The sequence below is a fragment of the Lonchura striata genome, chromosome Z (assembly GCF_046129695.1).
Source record: "Lonchura striata isolate bLonStr1 chromosome Z, bLonStr1.mat, whole genome shotgun sequence".
Classification (NCBI taxonomy): domain Eukaryota; kingdom Metazoa; phylum Chordata; class Aves; order Passeriformes; family Estrildidae; genus Lonchura; species Lonchura striata.
In genome coordinates, this window is record NC_134642.1 from 74,867,618 (window position 1) to 74,888,682 (window position 21,065).

Genomic DNA, 21,065 nt, shown 5'->3' on the forward strand with positions numbered 1-21,065 from the left:
AGCCTCCAAAAACCTCCAAGAACACACTGGCCGTGAAGATCACCAAATTTGTCCCGGACCACTGGAACTTCCCCCTCCTCGAAAAGTGATGCAGTTTCAGCACGTCTGCACAGGCTCTGGTCCCAATCCTCGCTCTGCAGCAGCATTACTTAAAGGAACCTATGATGTGGAACCTGTGAACTCAATCTCAGCCTTTGGTGATCTCCTTCTTCTCAGCTCCTTCATCGACCTCCACGTGGCTTCTGAGAACCAGGAGACTGAGGAACAGTACCTGCGTATGCTCCGTACGTCTGCTGTATTTCTTGTCTGAGGGTCAGTGGATTGTGTGCAGGTGTCAGCAGAGCTGTACCAAATGTTCCTCCTGAGTTTGGTGTCACAGGGCCATTTAGGACTCCCGAGAGGAAGTGCTGTGCTCCGAGGCAGCGAGAGAGCGCTCTGGGTGCTCCTGCTGCCTCTGAAGACAGCTGGGACTGGCCTGGGTTTGCCTGAGCTTCCCTCTCGGCTAAAGGCTGAAGCAGGGATTTTTCTTGCATCAGCAGAAGGCTAGGCAAGTCCTGCATGCTAGTGGCCAAACCAAAGAGAATTTTTAGCTTCCTGATTTCCCCTTAGACTCCTGACTTCCAACCAGTCATCAGAGCAAAAAATCTTCACAGAAATTTTATGGTTTTGGACTTTTGTCTTTTTGGTTGGGGATTTTTTTTTAGGGGGCTGGTGGTTTGGGGTTTTTTGCTTTTTCCCTGTTTATTTTTTATGGGGTTGATTTTTGGTTTTCTTTTTGCTGGGTTTTTTGGTTTTGTTTGTTTCTTTGTAGGGGTTTTTTTTTGGTGGAGTTGGTTTATCTCCATCCTGAAGGAGCCCTTCTGCCCCACATGTCTTATTGATGTCATTTTTATGACATTTTTATGTTGCCACTACTACATATACAGTTTCTTTTCGTGAGAATGCTATATTTTTGTCAATAAAAAATACTGTGAAAGAATATCAGGTTACAGGAGAAATAGAGAGCAGGAGGTGTTTCCCGTGTGCCCCCAAAGAAAAAAACAGATACTTTTATAACAATCTGTATTTCATATCCTAGTTTTATGCCTCTAAAGATGTGTCCAAGAGAGACACATCGAAGTGGCTTGATCAGATAAATCTGTACTGCAGCCATTTCTCAGGAGACAGCCTCCAGCCCATCCATGGTATATTCCTCAGATCCATGGCACTTTTTCGTACCTTCCCCACTCTTTCCCATGACTCTTAGAATCCTACCCATTGGCCCGAGCCCTGCTCAGATCCGTCTCTAGGAAAACACATCAAGTCCTCTGGGATTCTGCAGCACAGCCCAAGGAATCTGCCTCTTGCCCGTAACAGCTGCCAGTGCTGAACTCTCAGATAAGACCTGGTGGGGCTGAGAACAGAGCCCAGTGGATTCTGTGTCTACCATCACCTGTTGGGACAAAAATGGCATTGATCTGCACCTTGGTGTGTCTGATCTCAAAGCCCATCCTGTTGTGTCCTGAATGGGGGCAACACTTTGTACGGGGCCCAGGCTGCCTGTGGCTTCTTCCCATTGCTTGTCAGTACTCATGCTTGGGCTTTGCCAGCCTTGTTGTGGTCGCTGCCCTGTCCCTGAGGGCTGGCGGGACAGGGCTGGAACCTTCCTTAGCTCCAAGATGGGTGTCTGTGAGCTCAGCCTGCTCATGAAGGGTGAGGGTCCCGATGCTGAAAGCACTGTTGACATTGGTTATAGCATGAGCTGCTCTGGATTACAATTGGAAAGGCATTGTTTGGGCAATGTTTTGGCTGAAAGCTGGAGAAGATGTGCTCCTCTCCTGGGAATGCATCTCCCTGTGCTTTGTTTCCTGTCAAGAGAACTCTTCCAAGGGCTCTACACAATCAGTCTCTGTGCCAGCCATCTGCACTGCAGGGCTGCCTGTCCTGTTGATGTTGTTGCTGTTGTTGCAAGTAGCTGACTGCCTCCAGACACTGGGGCTGCCTTTTGTATCTCCTGGAAGCTGGGATCTATGCTTTAAAGTGAGCATCTTGCATTTTGTTTCCCTCAGGGAAAATGGTGAACGTGGAAAATCCCAAGATGAAATACACTGAAATGGAATATATTGGCAAGGGGTGAGTCCAGCCACACTTACTTCTACACAACCATGGGCCAGGGGTTCTTCTGGTATATCACTGGTATATCAGGAGTTCCACTGGAATATCTATCCAGTGTGAAGTCAGGTCAGCTGCAAACATGTTCAGACACTGGAGATAGATTGTCCTATCTCTTCAGTGCTGCTCAGAACTTGTGAGGGTGCTCAGAAGGCATTGTCAGAGACATCTCCATGCTGCCAAAGTCTGCCTACATCAAGGAGCAGGACCTGGAAGATCTCCTTGTCTCTCAAGTGTGGGACAGCTCTGTGTTAATTTCTTCAGTATTTTTGTATGTCTCAAAACCACACTGCCACACTAATGAATAAAGAAGAATCTTGCTTGCCTGAAAGGGCAACCTAGCCCCTCTCAAAGCTATGAGATAACAGTTCCCAGGAGAATTTCATTCAATCCACGGTTCTTGGAAGGAAATGCTCCATGCTCAGAATAGGAACCACAGAGTTTAGAAACTCAAACCTAAGATGAAAGAATAAATTCCCTTTAGGAGCTGAGGCAGCAAACCCCAGCGCTTCTGCAACCAGCCCAGGCACTGCCCATGCACTTGAGAGGAAAATGCATCATCTGCCTTCTGGCAGAGCCCTCCTGCATCCTGCAGGTTTTAGGCATTTACAACAGAGATCTCCTGTGTGGGCCAGCTTTCACTCTAAGAAATAAACAGCTTCTCCTTTCTCTGCTTCTGTTTTGTTTCTAGGCATTTTGGATCTGTGGTTAGAGCACTCAACCAAACCACAGGAGGAGAGGTAAATGTCAACATCCCCCACAGACTCTGCTGCACTCAAGGCCTTTCCCCTCTGGTGCGAGCAGCTGTGGCTGGAGCTTTGGGTCGAGCTGTGCTGAAGAGGCACAAGAAACACAGACTGGTACCAGCCTGCAAAATACATTGGGGACAGTCTTTGTCCTTTTCAGCTGCCAGAAGGAAGTCACGCAGGGCAGCAGTTCATTTCAGAGAAGGATGTGCTCACTCGCTCTCAATTGCTAAAACAAAGGTGGTGCCTTAGAGCATCTCACTGCTCTTTGGGGCTACAGCTTCAGAGTCCTGAATTCTCACTTCTGGTTGCCAGCAAATACATCTGAAAGTTACTGGTAGTTCTTTAGCCACCTGCAGTGCTGCACTTGGGAACTGCACATAGGGAGAGATCTAAGAGGCGTCCCTAGAAACTCGAAGCCCTGCCCATAGCCCAAGATGTAGCCACAGAGTATTAAGGCATGGATTACTTCTTCTGAATCCCATACAAAGCAGCAGGGAGTGGGCTCAGAGGTTTGTGGGTGATAGTTGAGACACCAGTGTTACCAAGTGTTCACAGCAAAACTTCAGTGGCCACATGTCCTGTAACTAGCCCCCAAGGGAGTGGAGAAATGGGCTATTGCAATGTCATTTCCTAATTACTGCAATGCCTAATCACAAGGCAGTTTGGCACAGCTCAACTGTGTCATTGCAAAATCACTTGCTCCATGTGCCTTGTGGCCTTGTGCCACCAGCTTCTCAAGTTACTGATTTTCAGTGTCATTTTAGGTGGCCATAAAGAAAATAAGCCTTAAGGGACAGCAGAGGAAGCAACTAACTGTTAATGAAATCACAATCATGAAGAAGCATAGGAGTCCCAGTGTTGTGAATTATTTAGACAGGTGAGTGGTCATGGTCTTATCCTGTGAATATGCATGTACATACTGCAAACATGAGAGGTTAAAAATCCACTTTGGTCACTTCTAGAAAGTAGAGCTGTTAATTATAATGTATTAATATTTCTCTACTCATCTGCAATGGATGAGAAGAGAGTGCATCTTGTCTGCATGAGTCTTCCCTGGCACACGTAGTTTGAAAATTATTCCAAAATTATTCAAAACCTGGATCAGCTGTATCGTACGAAGTTAATACATTCTAAGTTCACTGCCTCCACATTCTTTTGGGATTGATTTTTTAAAGTTTCTTCAATGCTGAATGATGAACCATCCTAAAGTGGATTTCCCTTGGATTGTTGCCCCTCTTTTTCTTTGCTATGCATGCCAGGAAGACTAGGTGCTTATTTCCAGAAACACCACGCGTGACAGGCTTTTGATCTGGGCTCTTACTAAACCACACTTTTCACTTGCTGGCCATCTAAGACATCTCCTTTTTCACAGCTCTGCCTTTCTCCCTGAGACTGCACAGATTGCAAACAAAGCACAGCCAAGAGGGAATGTCTATTCCTTTTATTCTGTCCTTGTCACAAAGGGCCTTGGAAACAAGAAGCCCGGAAGCAAAAAATCAACCTAGCCATGCATGTTTATCTTCACGCCCTTGTTTCTTTCCTTCAGCCACCTTCTGGGTGAGGAACTCTGGCTGGTCATGGAGTACATGGATGGAGGCGCTCTGAGCGATGTCATCAGGAAGACCTTCCTGACTGAAATCGAGATAGCAGTCATCAGTCGGGAGGTCAGCAAGCCCACCTGTGCTTCCAAGGGTTTGGGCAGGATTATCTGAGAAATAGGGGCTCAGAACAGGAGAGGTTTCATGTGCCAAACTTTGCTTCTGCGTTGCTGGTATGCTATGGGCACGTAAAAGCATCTCCAGTGAAATGCCTGGAGTGCCCCTGCACTCACTCTACTCAGTTCTTGTACTCTTATCTCCTGCTGTTGTATTCTCACTCTGCCTCTTGTATCTGCTGTTTTCCATCTTGCCTCCCTAAATTTTTGCCTGTCTTCACTGCATTCCTCACTTGTAGAAGCAAGGTGCTGGTAGCAGGATTTGAAATGAACAGCAAAGGTAAAAAGAGAGACTATTTACTTTCAGTCCTCAGCTAAAAAGGATACTAGTGCAGCCAAAATGCTCTTTGCTTCTGAGCACATCCACTGCAGCAGCAGTCATCCTGGCTGGTTTGCAGGGGGACAGTCTACAACAGCAGGTGCTGTTGCTCTTTCAAAAGGTGACATGCCTTTCCTTAGAAAGGTCCTGCTCTGCAAGTGTTGGAGCAGCAAATCTTCCTCTCAATGGCACTGTGTTCTGCCATTACTCGCCATTCTCATGGGGAATGGGAACCTTTTAGAGTCTCTGTTTCTTTTCTGGTGTGATGAAATCACTGGGTTTGTCCCTCCTGGTTCTGTTTACTCTCTCAGTGCTTGCAAGGATTGGCTTTTCTTCACTCAAACCAAGTGATCCACAGAGACGTGAAGAGCGACAACATCCTTCTCAGAACCGACGGCTCTGTCAAGCTGGGTCAGTATATTCCTGGTCAGGTGCAGCGTTCAGGGATGTGGGGTGAGGGGCTGCTTTGAGTGGCTGCCAGCTCCCCAGGAATGGTGCTGGTGGCAGTGCGGGGACCCCCCGCTCTGAGCTGATGACATGGTTGCAAGGTGCACAGAGGTATGACAAGGAACAAGCAGTCAAAAGGGGTGTTGCTCTGTGTGTGTCCATTGCAGAGGGAGGGAGCAACAAGTCTAAAGCTTCCATAGAACAAAAGCCACTGCTGAAGGCAGTATACAAAATGTGGGGATTTGGCTAAAATCCTGAGGAGACAGAGCAGGGACAGTTGTCCAGGAGATTCAACAGCACATTCTCAAAGTTCTACTGGGCAATTCTTTTGTTGGGTTTCCTAATTGCACAGAATTCAAATAAAAGCAGTATTTTGCTTTCCCCTCAGCTGATTTTGGCATCTCTGTTGAGCTCAGCCCTGGGAAGAATAGACCGTCCTCGGTGGCCGGGACTCCTTGGTGGATGGCGCCTGAAGTGGTGATGCGTCAACCATATGGCCCCAAAGTGGACATATGGTCTTTTGGAATTGTGGGAATCGAAATGATAGAACGGAAAGTTCCCTACTGGAGCCGAAGTCCTGCCACGGTAAGGAGCAAATACTCACTGATCCCGCTTGTCTTTCTCACCTGCCCTGTGTTCTGCATGCCATTGGACAAAATCCCATTGCCATCTGCTGGAACTACTGCCACCAAGGTCCACTCCTTAAAATGTCCCTGCAACACATCAGCATCTGCTGTAGTTTTGGTTGCATCAGTGTGGAACTCAAGCTATACCACATGCAAACAAACCCCATGCTCAGGCAACATTTTCCTTTGGGCTGTAAGTGGTTCCAGTTCTTTGGTCTGTGTAGATGGCCACAATAACAGGAAACAAGCATCTTAGAATTGGTGCTATACTTCCAGAAATGAAGGAAAGAAAGCCAAACCTAACAGAGTTTCTAAAAGAGTGGCTTTAGTGAGGAACTGCATCCCCTGTGCAGTTTCTGCACACTGAGAAACATGCCTGGAACCTGAACATGAGGCTGCAAGGGCCACAGAGTCTCTTCTGCTTCTTGTGCAGTGTTGCTGAAACACTTAGTGACTGTGTTTCTCTCATAGCCCAAGCCACCTTCTCCACATCACCAAGCTGGAGCCTGGTGAGAGGGAGAGCCTGCCAAAACCTCCTGTTTGTTTCCTGGCATTTTCTGGGATGGGCCTTCCATTCATGCATTGACTTGTGTAGCTAAATGAGCAGAGGGTGTCCACAGGGATGGCACCTCTCCATCTTCGGAGCAGGAAAAGCTTTTCTGTTGCTGCGTAAGGAAGCTGAAATTTTCAGGCTGCTGAGAGACAGAGCTGCAGTGGCTCCTGTGTGCCCAAGCGGGCATTTTCATCCCCATACATTAGTGCATGCACCTTAATGTGTCTGTGTTGAATATGAGATTATAAATGTTTGTTTCCTTAGCTGGGGGTTAACTGATGGATTTCCTTTCTCTTCTTCCAATTACCATTGTTTTCAAGAACAGGGCAAAAAAGTTGATGAGTCTTGTTGTATGGCAACTGGGCTGAAGGGACCCACAAGCACTGCAGAGATGCCTTTCATGTCCTAATCCTTGGAAAGAGTTAACATAGCAAAGTCCCCCTTCCAAAATGCTGCCAAGTTGGTGTGAATCTTCAGAGAAGCAAATGTGCTTTTGCTGATGTAGTTCCCAACTAACTAGGTCAATCAATGAAATTGGCTGCCAAGGCAAGATCTGTGGGATGATGGCAAAGCTGTGGCTGCATCAGAGTTTGGTTTTTTGTTGGTAAAGGAAAGTCATCTCTGGGTCTCTGCCAGGGCAGAAACTGCCACTGAAGAAGAGACGTTAAACAATGGCTTCTGGGAGGGCAGTTACAGATGGGAAAGAAGCAGGTGTAGCCTTGTGTTTCCTGTTTCTCCAGACTAAATTCCTGATAGCCACAGCAGGGACGCCACAGCTGCGGCAGCCCAAGCTCCTCTCGGCTTGGCTGCGTGACTTCCTGAGCTGCTGCCTGCAGAGAGACGAGGAGCGGCGCTGGTCTGCCAACGAGCTGCTGCAGGTAAAATGCCAAGGGGCTGAGGTGAAACAGTGTGCGAGGGATGGGCTCCTCCTCCACCAAGGTCCGAGGCCTCAGATGAGCCCCCTTCCTCCTCACCTCCACTCATGGTGCTCTTCAAATGAAAATGCTGAGGAGTGCTAGACTGGGCTGGGCTGGCAGGGCTCTGTAATGTCCTTTGGTCCAAGTGTCCTGCAATGAGCAGGGACATCTTTAGAGGGATCAGGTTGCTCAGAGCCCTTTCCCACCTGACCTGGAATGGTTCCGGGGATGGGGCACCTACCAGCTCTTGGGACAGCCTGTGCCAGGGTGGCACCCTGCTCTGAGTAAACAAGGTCTTCCTTAGACCTACTCTGATTAGATCCCCTTTGTGTTTGAAACTATTTGCCCACATTCTATTGTAACTGGCCCTGTTAAAAACGGTGTCCCCCACTTTCTTCAAAGCCACTCTGAAGTCTTGCAAAGTGGCAATAAATTCTCCCTGAGTCCCGTTCTTCACAAAACTGAATACTTCCACCTCTCTCTGCAGAAGATAGGACAGGTGTTCTATTTTCTTATTCTTTCTGTTGCCCTGTTTTTTAATTTGGTGGTGTATTCTGTTTTATCTAACAGCAAAAGAATTGACGTAGAGCATTGTAGAGAGACATGAAATGGTGGTGGAGGAAGCCACGGCTGCCAGTCCTGGCAGAGCACTCTGGAGAGATTTGGCTGTGGGCAGGAGGGGCTGTGAGGGACTCACTGTGAGCCTCTGAGGGGCCCTGGTTTGTGCCCCCCACCCCACCCTTAGAGGTTTCTGGCACACAAACAGGGACAGCTGAGAGGAACTTGTCCCAGCCCCATCTGCTGCCTGGCATGCTCAGGCAGAGGGGAACTGGCCCAGGCTGACTGCCAGGTTGTGTGGCAGAGAGGGAACTGCAGGACCCAGCGCCACTCGGCTGACCCTGCTGGGAAGGAAGGTGCCATGCAGCACAGGAGGGGCAGGGCATGGAAAGGCAGACACTGCTCTGTGTGCCTGTGGAAATTAGCACAAGACAGGGACCTATGGGAGTCATTGGAGCTTCTTGAAAGGAAGAAACCCCAGGGACAGAAAGCACCATTTCTAGAGCACTGGCAGGGCAAAAACCCCAGCAAGGTGAAGAAACCAGAATAAATGGATGAGTGGGATTCTGGGCCGGGTTTGCCTGTGATGGCAAGGTCCTGCACATGACAACTGAGGAGCAGATGGTCCCATTGTTTTCCTTTCTGGGTCTTTCTAGGACCTAGAGGAATCCTGATGGAGTATGTGAGGCACTGAGCTTGGAAGGTCATGGTTCACTGTTCTTTGTTGTTTTTTTTTCCCTTTGGACAGCATCCATTTGTAACATCAGCCAAGCCAGTATCCATCCTGGCACCACTTATCACCGTCTTGAAGAGGATGCAGCAGAGAAGAATGTAACAACCACGTAGAGATGTCATCACCACAAGGAATTTTGAGGACTGGAGGATTATAGGAGGAGGATTGTTGATAAGGTTTTATAGAATAGGATTTTAGAGGAGGATTGTAGAGTAGGATTTTTGGAGAGTTTTGTGGAATAGGATTGTAGAGTAAGATTGTTGAAGAGTTTTGTGGAATAGGATTGTAGAGGAGCATTGTGGAGTAGGATTGTTGAAGAGTTTTGTAGAATAGGATTTTGGAGTAGGATTGTGGCGTAGGATTGGTAGAGTAGGATTGTTGAAGAGTTTTCTGGAATAAGATTGTAAACAAGGATTTTCATTAAATAAAATTTCTGAAAAATAAACTCACTTGGAAGACTGCCCTCTTTCTGACCCCTTCAGAAAACTCAACATTTCCTTCTGAATTACCAGCTGGTTTTTATGGGTGTTAAGTCACACTTATGGCTTCTTTTGTATGTTTTTTAAGTAGGGGAAGGCTCTTCTTCATTCATCCTTTCCAGACCACACTGTCTTGGGAATGTGGCCAACTAGGCAGCTTTTGGCCAGCTGTAGTATTTCTAGTTGAGGCAGAAAGGGCAATGGCATTTGCAGGAAAAAGCAAAGGGCAAGTGGTGCAGCCAAAATATCCTGTGCAGATGCAGGCCTTCAGCTGTGACTCAAGAGCATTTGGTGCCTGCCACTTGGATTTGTATCGTGAAGGGCAATGTCTTTGGCTGGAGGAGAGCCTCGCTCAGCGGAGAAAGCAGAAAGATCAGAGAGGTGCTCTGAAAGGTCTCCTGCGGTGCAGAGCTGTCAGCGAGTGTGAGCTGAGAGCGGGCCCGGCCCTGCCCGGCGTGGAGCCGCAGCAGAGCCCTGGCAGAGCCCGGAGCAGCCTGAGCCTCGGCAGGGCCAGGCTGCAAGGAGGCCCTGGTAGCTGCAGGAGGCACAGCCCGGCCCTGCGTGCCTCTTGCTGGCAGCGGGCGCATCCTCCGCTCTCAGAGCCCAAGCGCAGGCGGCTGCTCCCGAGGGCAAGCGGAGCCCTGCTGGGCACAGCCCAGCCTGGAGGCATTGGCCCTCTGGAGTCTGCCCGAGGAGAGAAAGGCCAAGGGCAGCCGAGGCCCGCTGGCCTGGCTCAGCATTCCCACTCTTGTGCCGCTGCCCTGCGACTCCTGGCAAAGGTCAGCAGTGTGTGCAGCACCCTGGGCACCGGGGCAGGGAGCCGGGCTGCTCGGCAGGCTGGAGCACAGGGCAGCGTCCTTCGGGCACGGCACTTGTGCCAGGGGAGCCGAGGCCAGCGGGAGGCAGGGACAGCTTGTCAGCTCACGGCTGCAGGAGCCAGTGCCTCACACAGCTCTGGGAGGCAGCGCCTGCAATCCTGCAGCTCTGCACTGAGCCACAGCAAAGCTGGGAGCTGCAGAGTGCTCTGCAGAAATATTCAGGGCCGGCAGGCCAGCCTGCTTTGTGCTCCCTGGCACACAGCAATCACTGTGCCACACCGCAGCTCGGAGCTGCTGGGAGAGAGGTGTTAGAGATAAACTCTTAGGTACAATTAAATGGAGGCAAAGTCATTAAAGTAAAAGAGAACCTTCTTAGCAGAAGGCTCCTCTTGAAGCCAATAGCAGGTTTCTGAATATAGCAGGAATTGGAGTAAACCTAAAAGTCTGCCACTGCTATGACTGAAATACCAATTTGCATGTTTTCTTATTTCGGAATCAAAATATGACCATGGGCTTTTAATGTTGGGTTTTTTGCAGCTAAGATTGCAGATGCAATAATCACAGAACTCAGGTCATTTGAGATTACAGAAAGGTTAAAAACTATGCATGGGAAGGTAATAACAGGAATTTCTATCTAATAACAAATGGATTGTCCTGCAGCCTTGAGGTCATATCCTTCTACCCTTCCCAAATGAAAATCTATTCACTGAAGACCCATCATCATCCCAAAACCATGTTTAAATTAATTGGACCTGTTGATTAGCCCATGTAAATTAGATCTTTCCCTTTTATTTTCACTGACAAACTCTGATTCAATGTCAAATTATCAATCTTTCAAGGAAAAACTATACCATGCAGAGTAAAACCCAGGGCAGAGGCTTCTATACATAGGGTTGCCAAACCCTCTGTGACAGCTCCTGCTAGCTTCCTACATCAGCCAGAAGGCAACTTCGCTGCAACACAGACTTTCTTAATATTGGTGACATTTTCAAATCCATAGACACTGCTTGTTTTCAAAGTCCTGAAAAGTGCGTTCTAAGTTCATGAAAGCAAACACAGAAGCACTGATTTGGTTTAGGAGAGAAGGTGTTTGTGCAGTTGGATAACAGCTTGCATGTTGAAGTGTCGGGGGGGATTTCTATGTTTGCGCTCACCTTGTTTGAGACAATGAGCGCAGTGTCACCTGTGCATGCCTGGATATGCCTTGAAGGTGCAATGCTTAATTTGTAATCAAAGGGGAAATGTATCTAAATTTATTAGGATAACCAGTTACTTTGTAAATAGACTGATAGAGAAACTTAGCAATTTTTGCTGGAGAATGGTTGCAGGAGAGGGGTCATGGATCAATGGAACAGTTATTCATTGATACCACTGTTTAAGACCCCAGAATCAGAATCAGCCTGTGTCTGGCCTGGGAACAAAGCTTGGGAAACAGGCTCTGTGTCTAGGCCTGGGAAATTGTACAAGGTCTCTCTAGGCCTGGGAAATAGAGCAAGTTCGGAATGAGATAATAAGGACAGGCATAGCCTCGAAGATATGCTCTGTCCTTGGAAGGCATGACTTAGCAATGAGAACTTGGCTTGGAGAACTTAGCTACATCTGTAACCGCCCGTAGGAGAAGTAAAACAAAGACCTTTGTAAACTTGACCAATGAGAGCTGTTGCTGACTTTGCTTGTAGCAAACCCTATATAAACGGACAGGATTTTTGAATAAAAGAAGCTTGCTTATCAATCATACTGACTGTGCTTGTCTTCCCTGCACCCGCGTAATCACCACTTGTCCATTCTTTGTACAGAACAATCTTCTAAACCTTTTTAACTTAATGTGACCATGATACATTCCTAACCTTCATATTGCAATATATTTTCTAATTACATGATTCTGTAAGCCCTTGTAGACCATGTGCAATTTCTACCGGAGGTTGTCGTCAGCCTCTGGTGGTCGTTTTGGATGAAGGCTCAGAAGGCTTCCTCGGGCTTCAGCTGTTTTACCTCTGTTTCTGCACATGCTCTACAAGATTGTCTGCTCAAATAGGCACTGGTGAGTCTTTTGCAGTTAGCTTGTTCTGCTAAATTTGCTGATTTCTAGAAAGTGCTTCATTCCCATCCCTGGGTACAAAGTAACTACTTCTTTCTGCACAGCTTTTAGCATAGCTCAAGCATTATCTCATTGCCTCGGCACCTAAAAGAAGGTAGGGAGGAGGGGGCAAACCAGTGAGAGTGATGGGTCATTATCTTGTTAGCCAGGTATCAATTCTTAGATTAACTAAGGGCTATTCTTGTCCATAAAGTACGTGCGGGGATACCACAAGGACAGAGGCAACGCGTGGATTTGGAGCACTGGGCTTGGCACCAAAGTCCTGCTCTTGAGAGGGGTGCAGGGACACAGGGAATGTCAGAGGACAATGAGAGACGGGGACATGAGGCCATAATGGGCCAGGCATGATCCTGCACAGGATGGCAGCAAAGACACTTCCTCACCATGGCTCTGGCACTCCAGGGCACCCCAGAAAGGGCCGAGGAGTCCTATGTGTAACCAGGAGAGAAGACTGACATCACTGTGGGTCCCAGCATTCCCCAGTCCCTTGCTGGCCATTCAGTGCACACTGGGGACGCTGGGCATGTGTGGGACATGGGGATGGGGTGCACGAAGTTAAAGGGGGACCCCAAAGTGGAAGGAGTGGAAGCCAAAATCGCTGGGTGGAGATGCCCAAAGAGGAGGTGTGGTATCCCAAAATGAACGGAGGACACCAGAAAATTGGGGCGATCCCTCAAAAGGACACACAAAGCTGTTCCCTCCCTCCATTACTTACCAACAAGAACTATCTACCAACTGTGATAATCACATCAGGACCATTTACTCCATAACCAGCTAAGAACAGGACTGAAGAGTAGTTTTGTAGAGTAGGATTGTAGAGTAGGATTATAGTTTAGGATTGAAAATAAAGCTTCTGAAACTTTAACTTGCCTGGAAGATTCCCTTTTTTTCAGCCTGTGAATACACTCAGCATTTCCTTCTGAGTTGTCAGCTGTCTCTTAAAGCTACAAAGTGACATTTCTTGGTGCCTTTGGTAAGGTTTAAAAGTGGGGATGGCTCTTCTTCATTCATGCCCTCCAGACTACACTGCCCTTGGCATATGGGCCACTGGTCCCACTTGGCACATCTGTGACACTTCTAGATGCAGGCAGGAACCAAAGCAGAAGTGGTGCAGCCACAGACATCTCTGTGATGTCACTTCGGTCCTATGAGCTCCCACAGCTTTTTGTGATGTCACAATGACATCACTGTGATGTCACAGAGCTGCCTGCGATGTCGCATGGACATCCCTATGATGTCATACTGACTTCTCTGTGATTTCACACAGCTGTCTGTGATGTCACACTGACCTCTTGGTGACGTCACACAGCTCTCTGTGATGTGACATGGACATCACTGTGATATCACACAACCTCCTGTTATGTCACACAGACATCTCTGTGATGTCACACAGCTCTCAGCGCTGTCACATCCACATTTCTGTGATGTCAGGATGACATATCTGTGATGTCACACAGCTGTCTGTGATGTCAAACTGACATTTTTGATGTCACAATGACATCATTGTGATGTCACACAGCAGTCTGTGATGTAATCCTGACATCTCTGTAACATCACACAGCTCTCTGTGATGTCACACAGACATATCTGTGATGTTACACTGACATCAGAGTGATGCCAAACAGCTGTCTGTGATGTCACACTGACATTTCTGGGATGTCACACAGACATCTCTGTGATGTCACTTGGTCTCCATGAGGTAAAAATCTTTTTTTGGTGTCACAAAATCATCTCTGTGATGTCACAGAGCTGTCTGTGATGTCACACAGCTCTCTGGCATGTCACAATGACAACACTTTGATGTCACACAGCTGTCTGTGATGACGTACTGACATTTCTGGGACGTCACACAGCTCTCTCTGATGTCACAATGACATCTCTGTGACATCACACAGCTCTCTGTGATGTGACACTGACATCTCTGTGACGTCACACAGCTCTCTTTGATGTCACAATGACATATGTCTGATGTCACACAGATTTTTGTGACATCACAATGACATCTCTGTGATGTCACACAGCTGCATGTGATGTCACACAGGTATCGCTGTGATGTCATTTCCACCCCATGAGTCCACCCAGCTTTTTGTGGTGTCACATGGACATCTCTGTGATGTCACATAGCTATCTGTGATGTCACACTGACATCTGTCTGATGTCACCCAGATTTTTGTGATGTCACAATGACATCACTGTGGCATCACACTGCTGTCTGTGAGGTCACACTGACATCTCCCTGATGTCACCCTTACATCTCTGTGATGTCACACAGACATCTCTGTGATGTCTCAGAGACATCTCTTTGATGTCACTTCGACCCCATGAGGTCACACAGCTTTTTGTGGTGTCACACAGACATCTCTGTGATGTCATGCTTACATTTCTCTGACGTCATAGAGCTCTCTGTGATGTCACAATAACATCTCTGTGATGTCACACAGCTGTCTGTGATGTCAGTGTGACATCTGTCTGATGTCACACAGATTTTTGTGATGTCACAATGACATCGGTGTGATGCCACACTGATGTCACACAGACATCTCCCTGATGTCACCCTTACATCTCTGTGATGGCATACAGCTGTCTGTGATTTCACACTGATATCTCTCCATGATGTCACCTGGATATCTCTGTAACATCACACAACCTCCTGTGATGTCACACAGACCTCTGTGTGATGCCACACATCTCTCTCTGATGTCACACTGACATCTCTGTGATGTCACACAGCCATCTCTGTGATGTCTCAGAGACATCTCTTTGATGTCACTTTGAGCCCATGAGGTCACACAGCTTTTTGTGGTGTCACATGGACATATCTGTGATGTCACGCTTACATCTCTCTGACGTCACACAGACATCTCTCTGACATCACACAGCTCTCTGTGATGTCACAATGACATCTCTGTGATGTCACACAGCTGTCTGTGATGTCACCCTTGCATCTCTGTGATGTCACACAGCTCTCTGTGATGTCACACAGACATCTCTGGGATGTCACAATGACATCACTGTGATGTCACACAGCTGTCTGTGATGTCACACAGACATCTCTTTGAGGTCACACTGACATCTCTGAGATATCACACAGACATCTCTGTGATGTAACTTTGACCCAATGAGGTCACTCTACTTTTTGTGGTTTCACACTCACGTCTCTGTTGTGAGAACTTAAAATGTCTCTCAGACATTTTTAGAGGTTCAGGGCCTTGGTCAGAAGCATTCTAGACCCCAGAAGGCAGCTGGAAACAGCTGTGATTTCGAGTTTGAGCCATGGAATGAATTACCAGCTTTGAAGGTGGAACAAGCAGTCACAAAGGGTTAGATAGTATAGTAAAAGAAGTTACAAAACAGAGAGGAAAATGTTTTAGTATTGTACAGGGGGGTTTTAGCACCTGTACAGGGGGGTTTTTACTTTGTACATGGGGGTCAGAAGTTCTAAGATGGAGGAAAGTGGGCTGATCCTATTCTTCCTCATTCTTCTTCCTTGCCTCCATGTTCATGGTGATGTTGGCATTCACAGATTGGTTTAGAGTAGAAAAGCACTTGGTAATATTGGTAGTAGGTATTGGGGAATAATTGTAAACATGTTATATGTAATATATCTTATAAAAGATAGCAGCAGCCCTGGGTGGCGGGGGGAGAAGAAGAAGACACTGGACAGTGAGGGTGTCAGGAGTGTGTGTGTCTCTGCCGGGGCCGCTGATCAAACAGCCGCAGCCCGCGAACACAATCTGTTAGATAACTCGCAATAAACTGCCTTGAGACCAAACAACAAGAGGCTATGGAGTTTTTCTTTGGAAGCACGGGTTGGAGGAGAGACTTTACCACCACTCAAGACACCAAACCAAACCCAGGGTTCTCACAGGGGATCAGAAAATTCTTTTGGGGTTTGGCTCATTCTCTCTTATTTTCTGCATTACTCAGAATTCTCCCCATTTGGGTCTACTTCTGGATTAGGAGTCTCATCAGCTCCTCTGGACATCTTAGCCCTCAGTTTAGAGAAGCTGTAGACTGTATAGAGGAAGCTTACTAGATTAAATATGACGAAAGTGGTCTCTTTAACATTCAGAGGAAACTGACCATTTTCAAAAAGGGAAATAACAGATTCAGAGAAGAAGGAAAGGAAAGGCTGGAAAGCTTCATCCCTTGTTTCTCCTCTAATCAACTGGGTGTCATTTCTAATAAACCCCCAAAACATGCTACTGGAACTGGGACCTAGGCTAGGATGAAGAAACTATAAACCAAATATATCTTGGACAGACTTCAGTACTCTTGTTAACAATAGTCCAACTTCTTTATTGCTAAAGTTCAATACTAAATTCTGTAATCTTAGACTAACTAATCCTATGTTTTTAACAAATAATCATCTACTCAATCCTAACTTGAAGAATCCTAAAAACGTAATCTTCTTTTAAAATAAAACAGCCTGAGTTCATAGATGATTCCTTGCTGAAGCAGACGACTGGTGCCAGGACTCCACTTGCTGCTTGCCAAATTCAGATACTCATTGCTAAATGCGGGACAGCTTTTTGTGGAGGTACTGGCATCTGCTCTTCATCTCAGAGTAGCTGGGGCTACCCTAGGAAGAAGAAATAAATAAAAAATAAAAAAAATCAGGCATGTCAGCATTTCTGCAGAGTTTAGGATTTCCTGACCTTTTCTTTAAAATAGCCTTGAGGCAGACTCAGAGGTTACCAAGCCAGGCCAGTCTGGTTTTATTCATGTAAAGCAGTAAAAATACTCTCAGATTGACTTTGGAGCTTTCTGGGAAGTTTGCAAACTGAGGCTGTTCTTTTACAACAAACTCTAGACAAGTCTGAAACCACAACAACAACCCAAAGCCCAGCAGCTGCTAAAGAGGGCAAAACTCATTCATGCTTAAAGCCACTGAAGGGACTCAAACCTTCTCCATCAAATCAACAGGTGTGAGGTTTATCAAGCTCATGATACAAATCCAAGATGAAGTGGCAATGAGAATAATACTGTCACACCAAAGCTTCTGCTCTTCTGGGCCTGAAGATCTGGTTCTCTTTGGAATGACAAAAACTCATTCCACATGGGAATGAACACTTCAAACCATCTTGAGATAAATATTTACAAGCAATAAATCTTTACCAAGTTAAAATTCAGTACAAGAAGAGACAACAACTAATGCCAGGGATGCATCCCAGGCCAGATGCACCTGACTGGTGTGCAGGACAAGTTAGAAGAGAAAACTACAGATGCCTTTCAACATTTTGAGAGGTTCCTGAGAAGCAGTAGCTTGGACTACTGGCCTCTGCCCAGTGACATTAGCTAGCAAGAGCCCTAGCACGGGCCTCACTGCACTGCTCCCCTGCAGGGCCAGGCTTGCCCTCAGCCTTCCACAGAGCATCCCTGGCTGCATCCAGTGCGAGCCAGGGCCCTGCCTGCTCCAAAGGCCACAGCTGCCCCACAGCCCCAGAGCTGCAGGGGCCTGACTGCCCTTGCCAACATCACTGCTCTGAGACAAGCTGGGCGCAATTTCCAGTGTTTTATACCACACACACACACACACAAACACACACACACACACACACACACACACACACACACACACACACACACACAGACAGACAGTTCTCCCTCCCCTCCTGCACTGCAAATGCAATGAGGGGATGCAGCACCACTGCTGCAGCTGAGCCTGTGCAACTGCACTGCAGGAAGGGAGGGCCTATGCGGGCCTAACCCACCTCGGTGTTCATCTCAGCTTTTCTCCCTGCCTGGCCCTTCTCCTCCTTTAGCTTTCTATCCCTCTAGTTCACATTTACTATTAAATAATGTCTGTACTAGTGACTCTGGAATAGAGTCTTTCTTGCACCTTAATTCATGCAGAGGCTTCCCTTAATCATCAAATCTTTACTCCATCATTATCCACACTGGAGTTAGGAAAAGCTGTACACTGATACCTTCATTGAGATCCAAGGGACACTACTACTTCAGCCTCCCGAATTCTTTTCACATCTTTTTTCACATGGTAGTCTTCAGCACATGATTGCTGTCATTGTAGAACTCAGAAATTTGTGTCTTTCTTAAACCCAAAAGGTGCAGGGGAAATGGAGCCAACATTTGGAGACAGGTAGGAAGTAGAATGGGATGTCAAAGCCAGCAGCCAGGAAGAAGAGCGGCCACCAGGTGCTGGCTGGAGGTAACTGAGCTACTGCTCAATCCTCTGCTTCTTGCTCATCACAGGTCTGGTCAAGACAGAACCCCGTTTCTACAACAATAACAAAACAATTCATTACTCTCTGACCCAGATCAGGTTTTGCTCCATTCTAAAAAAGCAGGATTTGTGAACTAGCAATGGTTGAAAACACATGCTTTTTTTAAAAAAAAATACCTGTTAAATAATGGAAGACCTCCAGGAAAATATCTGCTCTATTGCATTCCTAGTTTCTCATCTTAGGACTTAGCAAGTCCTTCTCCATGTCTACTGTTAAAAGGCTTTGGGAGGTAGCTCCCACTCCCTTCAGCATCTCCAGCAAAGCCTCCCCCAAAGGGGATGTCCTGTAAGTTTTATCTAGGTCCCAATTTCTGCTTGTACACACCAGGAAAATACTCAGCTTTTGCTGTCAAACTCCCACATGACTTACTGAAGAGGCACCTGGCTGTTTTAGAGTTTTATGTGTTAAAAATGAGATTAGTGCTTCACTATTAGAATACAGGAGTACGGGGTGTGATGGTTGATTGTGAATTCTCATCAGGATGAACAAAGACAGCAGCCACATGTCAGGAAACTCTTGTGCTTTTAGGTACAGTAGTCTAAGGTCCAGCAGGCTACCTGCTGTGCAGACTCAAAAGCTGTTGGCGGACAAAACCCTTAAATTTGCACAAGAGAGTTTCACAAGTGCTTCCCAATAAGCCCTCAGTGCTGCTCAGTGCCCTTCAATCATCTCTCAGCTCCTCCCAAGGACCTTCTCAAAGCTGCTGACTCACAAGCCACAGCACATGGCCACAAGCTCCCCACACCCACTGCAAACTTCTGAACTGAGCATGGAGTAGAACAGGACAGCCGTGTGTGCCCAGGCAGAGTGAGGGAGGAGTGAAACAGAGACAGAGGAGGGACTGAGGGAATATCACCATTCTGTAGATCCTGTGTTGGTGCAGCCACGTGGATAGTGCAGAGCTGGAGTCAGCAATGAGGGTGACAGAGAGACAGAGGGACAAGAGGGCGAGAGGGCCCCATCTGCCCGGCCCTGGGGCAGCCTCTTATGTACAGGAGATTTTTCCTGCAGAGCCAGCCTTTTGAGGCCTCCTCCAGGGAATGAGTTGAGGTGGGGACTGAGCTCAAGTCTTCAGGCAGAGGAGAAATTTGGCTCAGGACAGTGCTGCTCCACCCCTGCAGGATCCTCTCTTCTCACCACAGCCTTTCTGTCACAGCACTTGGAATGTCTGAGGCAAAACATGCTTAGGCCTGCTCCTGCACATTCACATCACAGCTTTTATACCACCAGCAAGTCTGCTGAAACTTTACACAGCGTACAGAATATTAAAAATGCACAAAATACCTGAGCAGGTCTTGCTGGAGCGTTTCTCTCCGAAGGCCCTGGAGATGTTGCTTGGCTGCTGCTGGTGGGGCTCTGAGATGGAGCTGTTTTTCTGTAAGGATGGTCCAATATTTCAAATTACAAGGCCTAAATATCAACTGTCATAGTCCTTTCCTTGCAGAGCTTCAGTGCCAGGACTCAAGGAAACAGCATGAAGATGAGTTGAAGGAGCTTTAGGCAGGATATCAGGAAAACATGCGTGTCCCAGAGGGTGCTTGAGCACTGCAGCAGGCTCCCCAGGCCAGTGGTCACTGCAGCAAGGCTTCAGGAAGTGTTTGGACAGCACTCTTGGGCACCTGGTGTGATTCTGTGCAGGGCTAGGATCCTGGCAGGTCCCTCTACCTCAGCATATTCTAAGAACCTAGGCTTCATTTCCCAGGGCTTTCTTCTAAAAAGGCTCTTTTCCTTCCCCAATAGACTGAACTTACCTAGAAAGTATTAACTTCAACTTCGCTCTATCGTTTTTACTGTAGCCAGGCCAATCAGTCTGAAGGGTTTGAAACAGATGCTCCTTCAGACTGAAGGAATTATCCTTTGCATTCAGGTCAGCAACCTACAGGCACACATTTCAGAAAACAAATGTTCATTACATCTATGTGCAAACTACAGAAATCTAAAAGGGCTACTTCAGTTGGGATGGCAAAACATGGCTCTCATGGTATTGTGAATGTCCTCAGGGTGAAAAATCCCTGCCACTGCCCTGGGCAAACACAGCAACAAACGTCACAGCTTCAGGGAATCAGTTCCTTAAAGTCACTGTAGGATCAACTAAAAGTGTGTCCATGTTGAATTTGAGTCCTTTGACTAGGTTCCAAAATGCTTTTTCCTAGCTAAAGTGGAAATATTCCTATTTGATATATTATGCAGATGGGGAATATTTAAAAAGGAAGGAAGGAAGGATCTCCTGCATCTTTCAATGGGTGTGCATTTTATGAAAGCCTATGAGAAAGAAATCCCAGTGGAACTTAACTCGAAGGACTATTGGCAAAGTCTCTAATTTCAACCGGTGAGGAAGTAGTAAATTATGAATAGTAGAATAGCATGATGGAAGAAGCACTGGCACAAGTTTCACGATCTCACCTCCTGAAGGATTTTTCCAAGGGAATCCTTGTCCTTTTGCCTGACTCCATCTCTCTGCAGCCGAGCAAGTAACTGTGGCTCCTTGTAATCCCTCAGAGCAAGTAAATGAATCACCCTGTCCCTGTAGGGCCGGCCGTAAACAGCAGCACAACCACTCCAGTCAATGTCTGCAAGTCTCACAGTCATCATCCTCCTCTTCTCAGGCACAGGACCTGAATTGCTTTGTTGAGCTCCTCTGACCTCTGCTTTTTCTCC